Consider the following 11,399-nt stretch of genomic DNA (forward strand, 5'->3'; position numbering starts at 1 on the left):
ATACAAGTTATTTATACTGCTTTTTTAGATATTGCACCCAAAAGAAAGGAAAGTTGCGTCAATTGTATAGAAATTAGCTAAGAAATGCGAGAATTAGAAATTGTCGTCAATACACCCACTAACACCATTGTGGTGGTAGAAAAGAATATTTCAAGTCTGTTTTGCAGGAAATCAAGTCACCGCATGCATTCAAGGCTCAAGATAAAAAAAAAAAAAAAAAAAAAACGCATCTACGTGGCATTGTGTCCATCATTTAGGAATGAATAGACGATCAACGCAATGACAGCGCATGCGATAATCGATCCAGAGCTTAACTTCAACCGCATGCGGTAATAAAAAAAACAACACCGCATGTGGACAAATGATCGAAGATGCAAAAGAGCAACGCAATTGCGGAGGATCCAGACACGTGTACAGCTAACCGTTGTGCATTTCTGACGGGGTTGATCGTGTAACAGAAGGAATATTCACTCCACCATTTCCGAAATTGCCATAACAATAAAGTGGGGTCCATACTGTAGAGAGTTAAAGCTCAGCCTATAAATAGCCTCTAAAATTCTATTGGAAAATATATTTGATACGGGCATATTTTGATATTTGTATATTAAGAGAGAGACTGGTCTCAAGAGCCTAATCGGAGAAGATCCGAGAAAATTTAAGAGACAAGGCCGAGAGGTGAGTCTCAGGAAAAATCCTTTCAATCCTTGCTTTTGAAGCTCTGTACCAAGGTCACTTCTACCGGACGAGCAAGCCTGAGAGGGAAGCTCTTCTGTACATTCATTCCATTCGCCGGCAAGCAAATCCACCGTCCAAATCTGTGTCAAGATGCTGACACTCTTCTGTATTTTTTTGACACTCTTCTGTATTTGTTTCTATCTCTTATCATCAGTTGTATTCACTTCCTTAATCTCTGTCATTCATACCATGTATCAGACGCTAAATATTAGTATTGAATGTCATGATCTTTTTTATCTCCATCTTTCTGTCTATTTTCGTTCCTCATTGAGCCGCTTTCTCCATGATGTTTTCTTAATCCTCTAGTAAATAGCATGAATCTTACAAGTAAATTAATCTGGGTTAAGGAAATAAATATGTTTAGCTAAAGCATGCTAGACGTCATCTTCACCTGTGAGAGCAGAAGTGAAGATGCCATTCCTCCTGTCGAGAGAAGGTTGGAAAAAATGTGTTAACTAAAGCGATAAGTACTTCCAGAGATGGAAGCAACCTTGCGTTCATTACGTTCATTCCTGTTTCACCACAGAGATGTGGGAACATGGCCGATCATCGAGAGGTGTACATCAAGGGAAAGAGAAACTGTAGTTATGTCTTTAACGCAATTAATGAACTTGCAATGTTTATATTAATTACCCCTTCTATTTCTGTTTCATGCATAAAGACTTGCCACCGCATAACACAACCCTTTGTATAATCTTCACAGTTAGTCTCAAACTCAGTATCATGTATCAGTATCTTGTATCTTGTATCATAATAGCTTAGGTTTACTTTTATCGCATTTTATTTTATTATCGCAACTTTACTTTACTACACGATTTTACTTTACCGCAAATTTAATTTCCTGTACAAACACACACTTTTATTAATTGAAAACCCCCAGTCGCATATATCACAAATGTAACGCATTAACTAAGCAATCCCTGTGTTCGACCTCGAATCACACCGAGAAACATGCGTTGGAATTATACTTGGTTTCAATGTAAGGAAACTTGTGACAACACATAGCATACTACAAGCATTTCATTACTAACGCATACATCTAGAAGTAGTATCGCATAAAGTGTGCATGAGCAACAACACAACGTAAGATTACCTTTTGTGTTACAAGTTTATGGCAACATGGACTTGTATCCTGCATCATCCATGCGTTGTGTGACATAAGATCAATTTTGTGTTGTCAAGTTTATGGTGCCGTTGCCGAGAATTGGTAATGGTTAGTGTTGAGTACGTTTGTAGTATGTGTAGGACAGATCTCTTTGTACTGGCTGTTTATCATGGAGAGCAGTCTGATGGCTTATGAGTACTGGAGTGATCCAGAAATTCTAAGCTAACCTAGAGATCAGGTGTATTTTTCGCGCAAGAGCACATCAGAACCAGATTAAGCACCAGAACTTTAAGACCTATGGTTGTGGAGAATGCAAGGTTTGAGAAATGTGCAACACATTCTCCATACCTGGTGTGATTCCTGAAGGAAGTAGATCATATATCTCCCTGCATACATTTCGGGATGAGACCAGGAGGAGAGCAATGTCCCTGAAGACATTGGGCAGGCAAGCTGGATCGCCTCGGAGGTGTGGATTGCGTTCATTAAAGAAAATTATCTTCCGATTCATATCTCAATTCTATGTTTACATGCTTTCTTAATTCCCGTCTTTATTGCTTTTTAAACTTTTTCATTTATTGCTTCATTTAAATTGCTTTTATGGCTTTATGAATTTATTCTTCATTTAATTTCCTTGTATTTATTTTTGTAGTATCTTTAATTTCGTTAACTTTTCTGTCATAAATGTGTTATTCTTAAACCTGGTGAATGATTGGGTAATAAGAAGAGAATTAATACTGCAAGGTCCTTGTGACTTACGTTGATGAAAAAAATAATAATAATAAAACAATCAACACTCGGTATGCATTGCGATAATGGATGCATCTTGTGCCAACAAGATACACTTTGCGTTCATTCAACCCAAATGCATTGCGTTGAGGGGTGTGTTGTGCTCATATGTGTTCTTTGCCCGTCCTTAGCAAAAATGCACTATGTTGAGGTAGTGTTGCGCTGGTAGAAATACCGTGCAACTGTCCTCCAGAAATGTGTTGAGTTAAGGGGTGTGTTGCGAGGATACATGCGTTGTTGCCCTTCCTCTACAAAGATGCATTTGCATTGATGAATTCATTGCGTTAATTCTTTACCTTGCGCCCATTCGAATAAAACTCCAAAGAAAATTCTCTTTGCAAGCTGAGAAGTTTAATCGCTTCAGCTTCCAAGGACATGATGAATTTGCAGTTGAAAGGACGTACGACTCTGCAATTTCATAAATGTGAGGAGTGCTAGCGGCAGGCTTTTTGAGTAGCTCGAGGACTGCCACCACAGAATCCGTGTTGGGCCTGTCAAGGCCCAACCTATAAAAGCGGGTCTCTTCATCTTAGGTTGTTTACTTGCTTCATTTTTCAAAAAGAAACCCTAAATCGACTCTACATACCAAACCTTTCTTCCTTCCCAGAACCTTAACGATTTCCAGTTTTCTTTCACTCAAGCATCCATGGTAGACCAGACTTCCCAGCCATCTTCTTCACCTTCATCACCTTAGACAATCTAGCTTACCATGCGAGAGGTTTCATTCCTTGTAGCCAGTCGCCGTCTCGCTGCTCAACCACAGACTGTTCCTCAAGTCACCGGAAGACTCAAGCGAAACCCCTTAGCAGCCAGGTCACTTCATTTCAAGAGGGGGCAGAGTTTTGAAAGCACCCCACTCCCAACACCAACACTCTCCTCTGAAAGTGAGAAGAAGAGACAAGATGATAAGGAGGTTTTTGGGAGCATTCTCAGCAACCTGAAGAAAGAAGGAGGATTGCCCGAGGCTAGGGTTGTGAACCAACCACTGCCTACGGAGGAGGTGACGGGGGAGGAGTCAAGGAGAAGTGCTCTGCTCATCATGAATCCTAAGGAAACTACGCAAGCAGAATCCTATGAAGGACCTATCAGAGTCACTTTGGAGGAAGCGGCAACGGAGAAGTAGCTTGAAGAGGCTGAAGAAAAGAAGAAGCAGAAGAAGAGCAAAGAAAAGAAGGCTGGAGAAGATGAGCCACCCCATCTAAGCAAAGTAGAAAAGAAGATCAAAGAGGAGGATGAAGAAGATGAGGAAGCTAGGCTGAAGAAGAAACAAGAAAAGAGTGAGAAGAAAGAATGCAGACGGGAGGAAAGGCGCCTAAAGAAGGAAGAAGAGAGGAGAAAGAGGGTTGCGAGCCCATAGTTGGACGGGGAATCCACCTTCATAAGGGAGGACAAGGGGGAATCAACGCAACTTAGAAAACTAGCGCAACCTGAAACAACGCAAACGGTTGCAACTGAAGAAGGAGAAGAAAGAGATGTTACCTCCTTGATGCGGCGACGCAAGGAGAATGCGCCGCAAGGGTCAACCGTTGACCCTCAAATTTTGATTGACGCATTAGAAGAGCAGAAGAGGAGGAGAAAAGAGGAGGAAGAGAAGCAGGAGAAAATGATGCTAGCAAAACTCATCATCACAGAAGGTAGTCGAAAGAGTAGATTACAAGATGAGGAGGTGCGCCGCAATAATGAAATATCGAGAATCAAGGAAATAAGAAGGCTCGAAGTGGAACAGCGCCTTTTGCTGGCCTCTGAGCAGTTTGAAAAAGAGTTTAAAACACAAGAGAGAGAAGAGGCAGAAGAAGAAAATAAAAAGAAGGCAGAAAAAGAGGAAAAGAAGAAGGAAGAGAAGGAGAAGAAGCGCCAAGCAAACGTGCAGCGCTTAAGAAAGAAAAAAGGAAAAGAACTTGCAGAATGGGAAAAAGAGGAACAACGCAAGGAGCGAGAAAGAAAACAAAGGCAGCAATCCCGCCTTGCGTTGACCAAGAAAAAGGGCAAAGCAGTCGTAAAAAGCAGTAAGCCCGTGTTGGCAAAGGTGCGTCCATCAAGAAAGAAGGAGAACGATGACTTGCTGATGGAGATGGGATTTTTCCCTACGCCAACGCCACTACCACCTTATTACGAGCATGATCATAGAACATGGATGGGGCACATTTTTCCAATGCCCAACCATTGTCATTCCAGAGGTAGTGCGCGACTTCGACCACAGACGGCTACATGGCACCAAAGATGTGGTGACCATAAAAGGGCAAATGGTGTCTTTCAGTGCAAGGGACATCAATGAACTGTACTAGATGAAGGACAACCCAGATGCACCGGGCAAAAAAATCATTGATGATCCCACTAAAGAGCAGATGAAAGATGCGCTGGAAACATTAACGCAACCGAGCACTAAGTGGACGGTTTCTTTAAAAGGCATCAGGACCCTGACGTCCAAGACACTACTCCCTGAGGCAAGGCTTTGGGTCTATTTGGTCAAACGGTGGCTGATCCTAAATTCCCATGACAAAAAAATTTCAAGGGATCGAGTCATGGCCGCATACTGCATTACACGCGGCATTCCAATCGATGTAGGCTAGTTGATTGCAAGACAAATTCAAGGTTTTATGGGGCACATTAGAGGTCAGTATTTCTTTCCGTAGACTGTCTCAAGTTTATGCTTATCAATGGGTGTAGGCATTGAGAAAGAACCCATGCCTGAAGTTCATGGCCTCATAAACATCAAGAATTTTGAGGTTGCTCCTCAAAGATTCCCCACACTGCTCCGAACTCCCACTGAAGAGGCCCATCATTATTTGAATGCGTCGCAAGAGCCCAAGCCTAAGAAACAACGCAGAGATGACAAGGGAAAGGAGAAAATCCAAGACTCAACAACACAAGAATTAGAACCCTTGGATCCTTTACCCTTAATAATTCGCCCTCCAAGCCCTCTCACACAACCTTCTTCTTCCCTTCCTAAACACTTTACCAATCTTCTCCTTCCCCCAATTTCTCCAACCGCATATTTAGTAGCCCCATCATCACCTTCATCATCATCACTGCAACTTCCCCTCCCATGATTTGGGTGAAGGCACTTCTGCCCAACCCCAAAACATCGATGGCGAGGCATCGTAGGCACAACCCACCATTGCTTCCTTAGCTGCTGAGTTAGTAGATATGCAGTCCCTTCTTGCCAAACAACAACAACTCTTCTCCCAACAGCAAGAAATCTTTTCCCAACAACAAGCCTTCTTCGGCTTGAAAATTGATGTGGTAATCGAGCGAGTCGACGATTTACAACGCAGTGCTACCATGATAAGGCAGGTGTTGATCAATATTCAGCACAACACTTATACGATTCACCTACACCAAAGACAGCTAGCAGAGTGCAACAATGAGTACTTCAATTTTTTGACAGCATATCTTTATGGACCCATGGTACATACGCATCTCAGGCAGCATCTGATTTTTGAAGAAACTTCTCAAGTACCACATCTGAACCCTCCTCCAGAACCTCCTTCTCCTCAATAATTTTTACAATTTAATTTTTATTGCGGCCATTCTGTTATCTTTATTTCCTTCATTGTTTAGTTAAATTATTTGATTCTTTGTATAGGCAAAAAGTTTTGTATTGCGTTAATTGTAATTTCTTATATACTTAGTTAATTTTCAATATAACTAAGTAACAATTCTTTCAAGTATGCGATAGCCTCTTCTTTATCATCCTTTGTCAACTTTGCGATATTCTTAATCTTTCATTTTGCGTTATTCATTGTGCTGCCATGATGTATAATATGCATACACTTAGTAACATTTCCCATACTTTGTATTTTCTAACTAACATTTAGTTAATTCGTAGCTTTATCACTGCTTTACCTTTTATCCTTCAAAATTTTGTTCAAACTTTCTTTTTGAAATTTTATCTAAGTGTTTGTCTATTCTGTCCAAACAATTTAATGAGGACCTTACGCATCTCTAAATATAGGGGTGAGGAAGGTCTAAGCAGATGAGATCAAGAGTATGTGGTCATTAAGAAAAATGCGTTTCATCTTCAATATATATATATATATATATATATATACACATATAAACTCCAATATCAGTGCAAGGGAAAACCTAAAAAACATTCCCAACCTGATAAGAGTTAAGTTGTGAAAGGAGCCTAATCGTAGTTGGATGTTCGCATGACACCCGTGGGAGCAAGTCAAAATGAAGGTGGGTTTCCAAGAACAATGCAATATGAAAAGAGAAAAATAAAAGAAACAAGAGACAACTCCTCTGAAATTCATGAGTTAAAATTGAGATTGGCACACAATCGTAGTTGGATGCTCGCATGACACCCGTGGGAACAAGCCAAAACGAAGGGTGTAACCATGACCAACAGTCTCTAATAAATGACGTAAAGTTTGACCACCGCATCTGGACACATCAAGTTGTTTTGACAAGAAGAGGTAAACATTCTTTTTAAAACTAGAAAAGCATTTTTGAGTAGAAATTTGTTGTATAGAAGACTAAAGTAGGGCTTTGTTATGAATTAGCAAGGATAGAAGGAAATTGTGTTGTCATGTAATGTGCCTAAGTGGAGCATTCGAAGCAACCAATCGACGCAAAATTTGAGATAGGAATTGAGCAATATTGCCTTAGTAGAAATATGCTTGAGGAAAAGCATATATCTAAATTTGGGGGTGCGATAACTTGTAGAAATACAAGTTATTTATACTGCTTTATTTAGATATTACACCCAAAAGAAAGGAAAGTTGCGTCAATTGTATAGAAATTAGCTAAGAAATGCGAGAATTAGAAATTGTCGTCAATACACCCACTGACACCATTGCGATGGTAGAAAAGAATATTTCAAGTCTGTTTTGCAGGAAATCAAGTCACCGCATGCGTTCAAGGCTCAGGATAAAAGAAACAACGCATCTACGTTGCATTGTGCCCATCATTCAGGAATGAATAGACGATCAACGCAATGACAGCGCATACGATAATCGATCCAGAGCTTAACTTCAACCGCATGCGGACAAACGATCGAAGATGCAAAAGAGCAACGCAATTGCGGAGGATCCAGACACGTGTACAGCTAACCGTTGTGCATTTCTGACAGAATTGATCGCGTAACAGAAGGAATATTCACTCCACCATTTCCGGAATTGCCATAACAATAAAGTGGGGTCCACACTGCAGAGAGTCAAAGCTCAGCCTATAAATAACCTCTAAAATTCTATGGAAAATATATTTGATACAGGCATATTTTGATACTTGTATACTAAGAGAGAGACTGGTCTGAAGAGCCTGATCGGAGAAGATCCGAGAAGATTTAAGAGACAAGGCCGAGAGGTGAGTCTCAGGAAAAATCCTTTCAATCCCAGCCGTTGAAGCTCTGTACCAAGGTCACTTCTACCGGACGAGCAAGCCTGAGAGGGAAGCTCTTCTGTACATTCATTCCATTCACCGGCAAGAAAATCCATCGTCCAAATCTGTGTCAAGACGTTGACACTCTTCTGTATTTTTTTTTATCTCTTATCATTAGTTGTTTTCACTTCCTTAATCTCTACCATTCATACCATGTATCAGACGCTAAATATTAGTATTGAATGTCATGATCATTTTCATCTCCATCTTTCTGTCTATTTTCGTTCCTCCATGAGCCGCTTTCTCCATGATGTTTTCTTAATCCCCTGGTAAATAGCATGAATCTTACAAGTAAATTAATCTGGGTTAAGGAAATAAATATGTTTAGCTAAAGCATGCTAGACGTCATCTTCACCTGTGAGAGCAGAAGTGAAGATGCCATTCCTCTTGTCAAGAGAAGGTTGGAAGAAAACTAAAGCGATAAGTACTATTAGAGATGGAAGCAACCTTGCGTTCATTACGTTCATTCTTGTTTCACCATAGAGATGTAGGAACACGGCCGATCATCGAGAGGTGTACGTCAAGGGAAAGCAGAACCATAGTTATGTCTTTAACGCAATTAATGAACTTGCGATGTTTATACTAATTACCCCTTCTATTTCTGTTTCATGCATAAAGGCTTGCCACCGCATAACATGACCCTTTGTATAATCTTCACAGTCAGTCTCAAACTCAGTATCATGTATCAGTGTCCTGTATCTTGTATCATAATAGCTTAGGTTTACATTTATCGCATTTTATTTTATTATCGCAACTTTACTTTACCGCACGATTTTACTTTACCGCAAATTTAATTTCATGTACAAACACACACTTTTATTAATTGAAAAACCCCCTGTCGCATATATCACAAACGTAACGCATTAACTAAGCAATCCCTGTGTTCGACCTCGGATCACACTGAGAAACTTGCGTTGGAATTATACGTGGTCTCAATGTAAGGAAACTTATGTGAACGCATAACATATTACAAGCATTTCATTATTAACGCATACATCTAGAAGTATTATCGCATAAAGTCTGAATAAGTATAACACATCATCCACATTCCATTTCCATCTTTCAAGTTGTCAGTGACCTCCCTACGGAAAGCGGATGTATGCGTCACTACCAAGGTGAACGAAGGAAGTAGTTCATAGTAAGTGGGTGAAGGAAATGTGTCAACATATCTTGCGGTCTCCTCCATTAGTCTGAATGGTGAGATTCCTATGTTGCGCCTGCTGATTAGCTTTAAGTGGCCTTTTGCTAGTCGTTTAAACGACGGCTATTCCCACGGAGGGTTGTAACATAGGATTCGGAACAACCCAGGCTTCAATAACATGAATAGGGTTTTATAGTTCCGTCTTGGGTATTGTTTTCTATTTTCATAGTGATACTCATCCATTCTATGAGATTCGAAAGTGGGGGGTCTACACTTACAGAATTTTTAAGTGTTAATAATGTCTGACCAAAAGCGATACCTAAATGACTCGGAATATGAGTTATTCTAGAGGTAGTATTTAGTCAAGAATGTCTTGATGTAGTATCATTGCAAAAGAATAATATTGGGTAAATTATTAAAATTGCTAAAACTTGATTGGATATTTAATTTCAGAATGAAAAGTTCACCAATACAAGTGTTGGCAACAGATAAATTTATTGGGGATAATTATGTGAATTAGAAATCAAATTTGAACACGATACTTGTGATAGACAATTTACGGTTTGTCTTAACTGAGGATTGTCCTCCCATTCCTAGGTCTAACATAAACCGAAATGTTCGGGATATATATGACAGATGGGTTAAGGTTAATGATATAGTCTATGCTTATATCCTCATCATCTTATTTGATGTGTTGACAAAAGAAGCATGAGGATATGAGTACTGCCAAAGAGATTATGGAATCTCTGTGAGGGATGCCATTAAGTACATTTACAATAATCGCATCAAAGTAAGAACCTATGTTTGTGAACATGTCCTGTACATGATGGTCCACTTTCAAATGGCAGCAGTAAACGGTGTTGTCATACATAAGAGAAGTCAAGTTGGTTTTATTCTACAATCTCTTCTGAAGAGTTTTCTGTAATTCTAAACGCATTAATGAATAAAATTTGACTACTCTACTCAATGAGCTACAAGCTTACCAGATAATGTTGAGAACAAAGAGTCTGATGCCAGAAGTAAATGTTACTACTGTTGAGAAGTGAGGAATGTCCTCCAAGCCTGAATTTGCTTCCTCTTCAAAGAGTAAGAGTATTCTTGTGAAGAAAAGCAAAGGGAAAGGGAAGAAGAAGTCTACTGGATTGAAAGACAATGATAGCACTGCAAAGGAAAATGTTTCCACTACAACAATGAAGGGCATTGGAGGAGACACTGCCCTCAATTTCTTGTCGATAAGAGAGCAGAGAAAAGGTAAACAGACTAACTTGACCCTGGGACCATTTACTCAGCTCATCCAGTGGGAGAAGTTGCTACTTGGTTTTAACTGTTAAACCTTGTAAAGAACAAATTGTATATATTTTTATGTTAAATGAAATGTTATTTTCAAAAATTATGTTTGTTCTAGCTGAAGGATCTCATATCTAAGAGTTTCATGAGTGCGTTTGGATCGCTTTGATCTCACCGTGACCGAAATACATATTATACATTCAATACATATAGTTATGCAAACAAATCTTAATTAATGGCATGCTAAGATAAAGATAAAACAAGGGAAAGAGTGGCATACTAGTTGAAGATGTTCTTCACACTTCGACACTCCAAGCAGCGGAACCCTCCAAGCGATCTACCAATGCCCAGCAGTAGCGTCACCAACAGCAGCACGAACAACTGCATGAACACGAACGTCGTAGGGACAACACCACCACTAAAGAGCCCTGGGTATTGTCGGAGTGAAAACCAAAAGGGTGGTCTTTGGTGAATTTGGTAAAGGAAGGAGAAAACACGAATCGTGTAGGAGATAAGCAAGTGGGAGGGAGAAAGGCGCTATCACCTAACAAAAATGCTTATCGTTTAGGAAGAGCTACACAATTGTGTAGTATTTACTGAACGGTGGTTTAGGAAAAGGTACACAATCGTTTAGTAAAATCGGCACACTATGCTTAGAGAAGCTATCTGATCATGTAGGAAACAACGTGCAATTGTTTATGTATGAGTAAGACAATCGTTTAGGCAGAGAGTGTTATCGTATAGTCTCTCAATTTTCTTAAGCGATCGATTAGAATTCTACCAACACGTGCCTGCGATTTCTTTTTGGGTGATCGAACGACGAACGATTCAAAATGAAAAAAAAATTCATTTTAATTCATCGGTTACAATAATCGATGGATCCCAGTAACCCACGTCCGAACGTGAAATTTGGCTTAATTATCATAAAATTAACCAATTAATTAATTAATAAATATAATC

Source organism: Benincasa hispida, chromosome 5, assembly GCF_027475165.1.
Source record: "Benincasa hispida cultivar pf3 chromosome 5, pf3_genome.v1.1, whole genome shotgun sequence".
Lineage (NCBI taxonomy): Eukaryota > Viridiplantae > Streptophyta > Magnoliopsida > Cucurbitales > Cucurbitaceae > Benincasa > Benincasa hispida.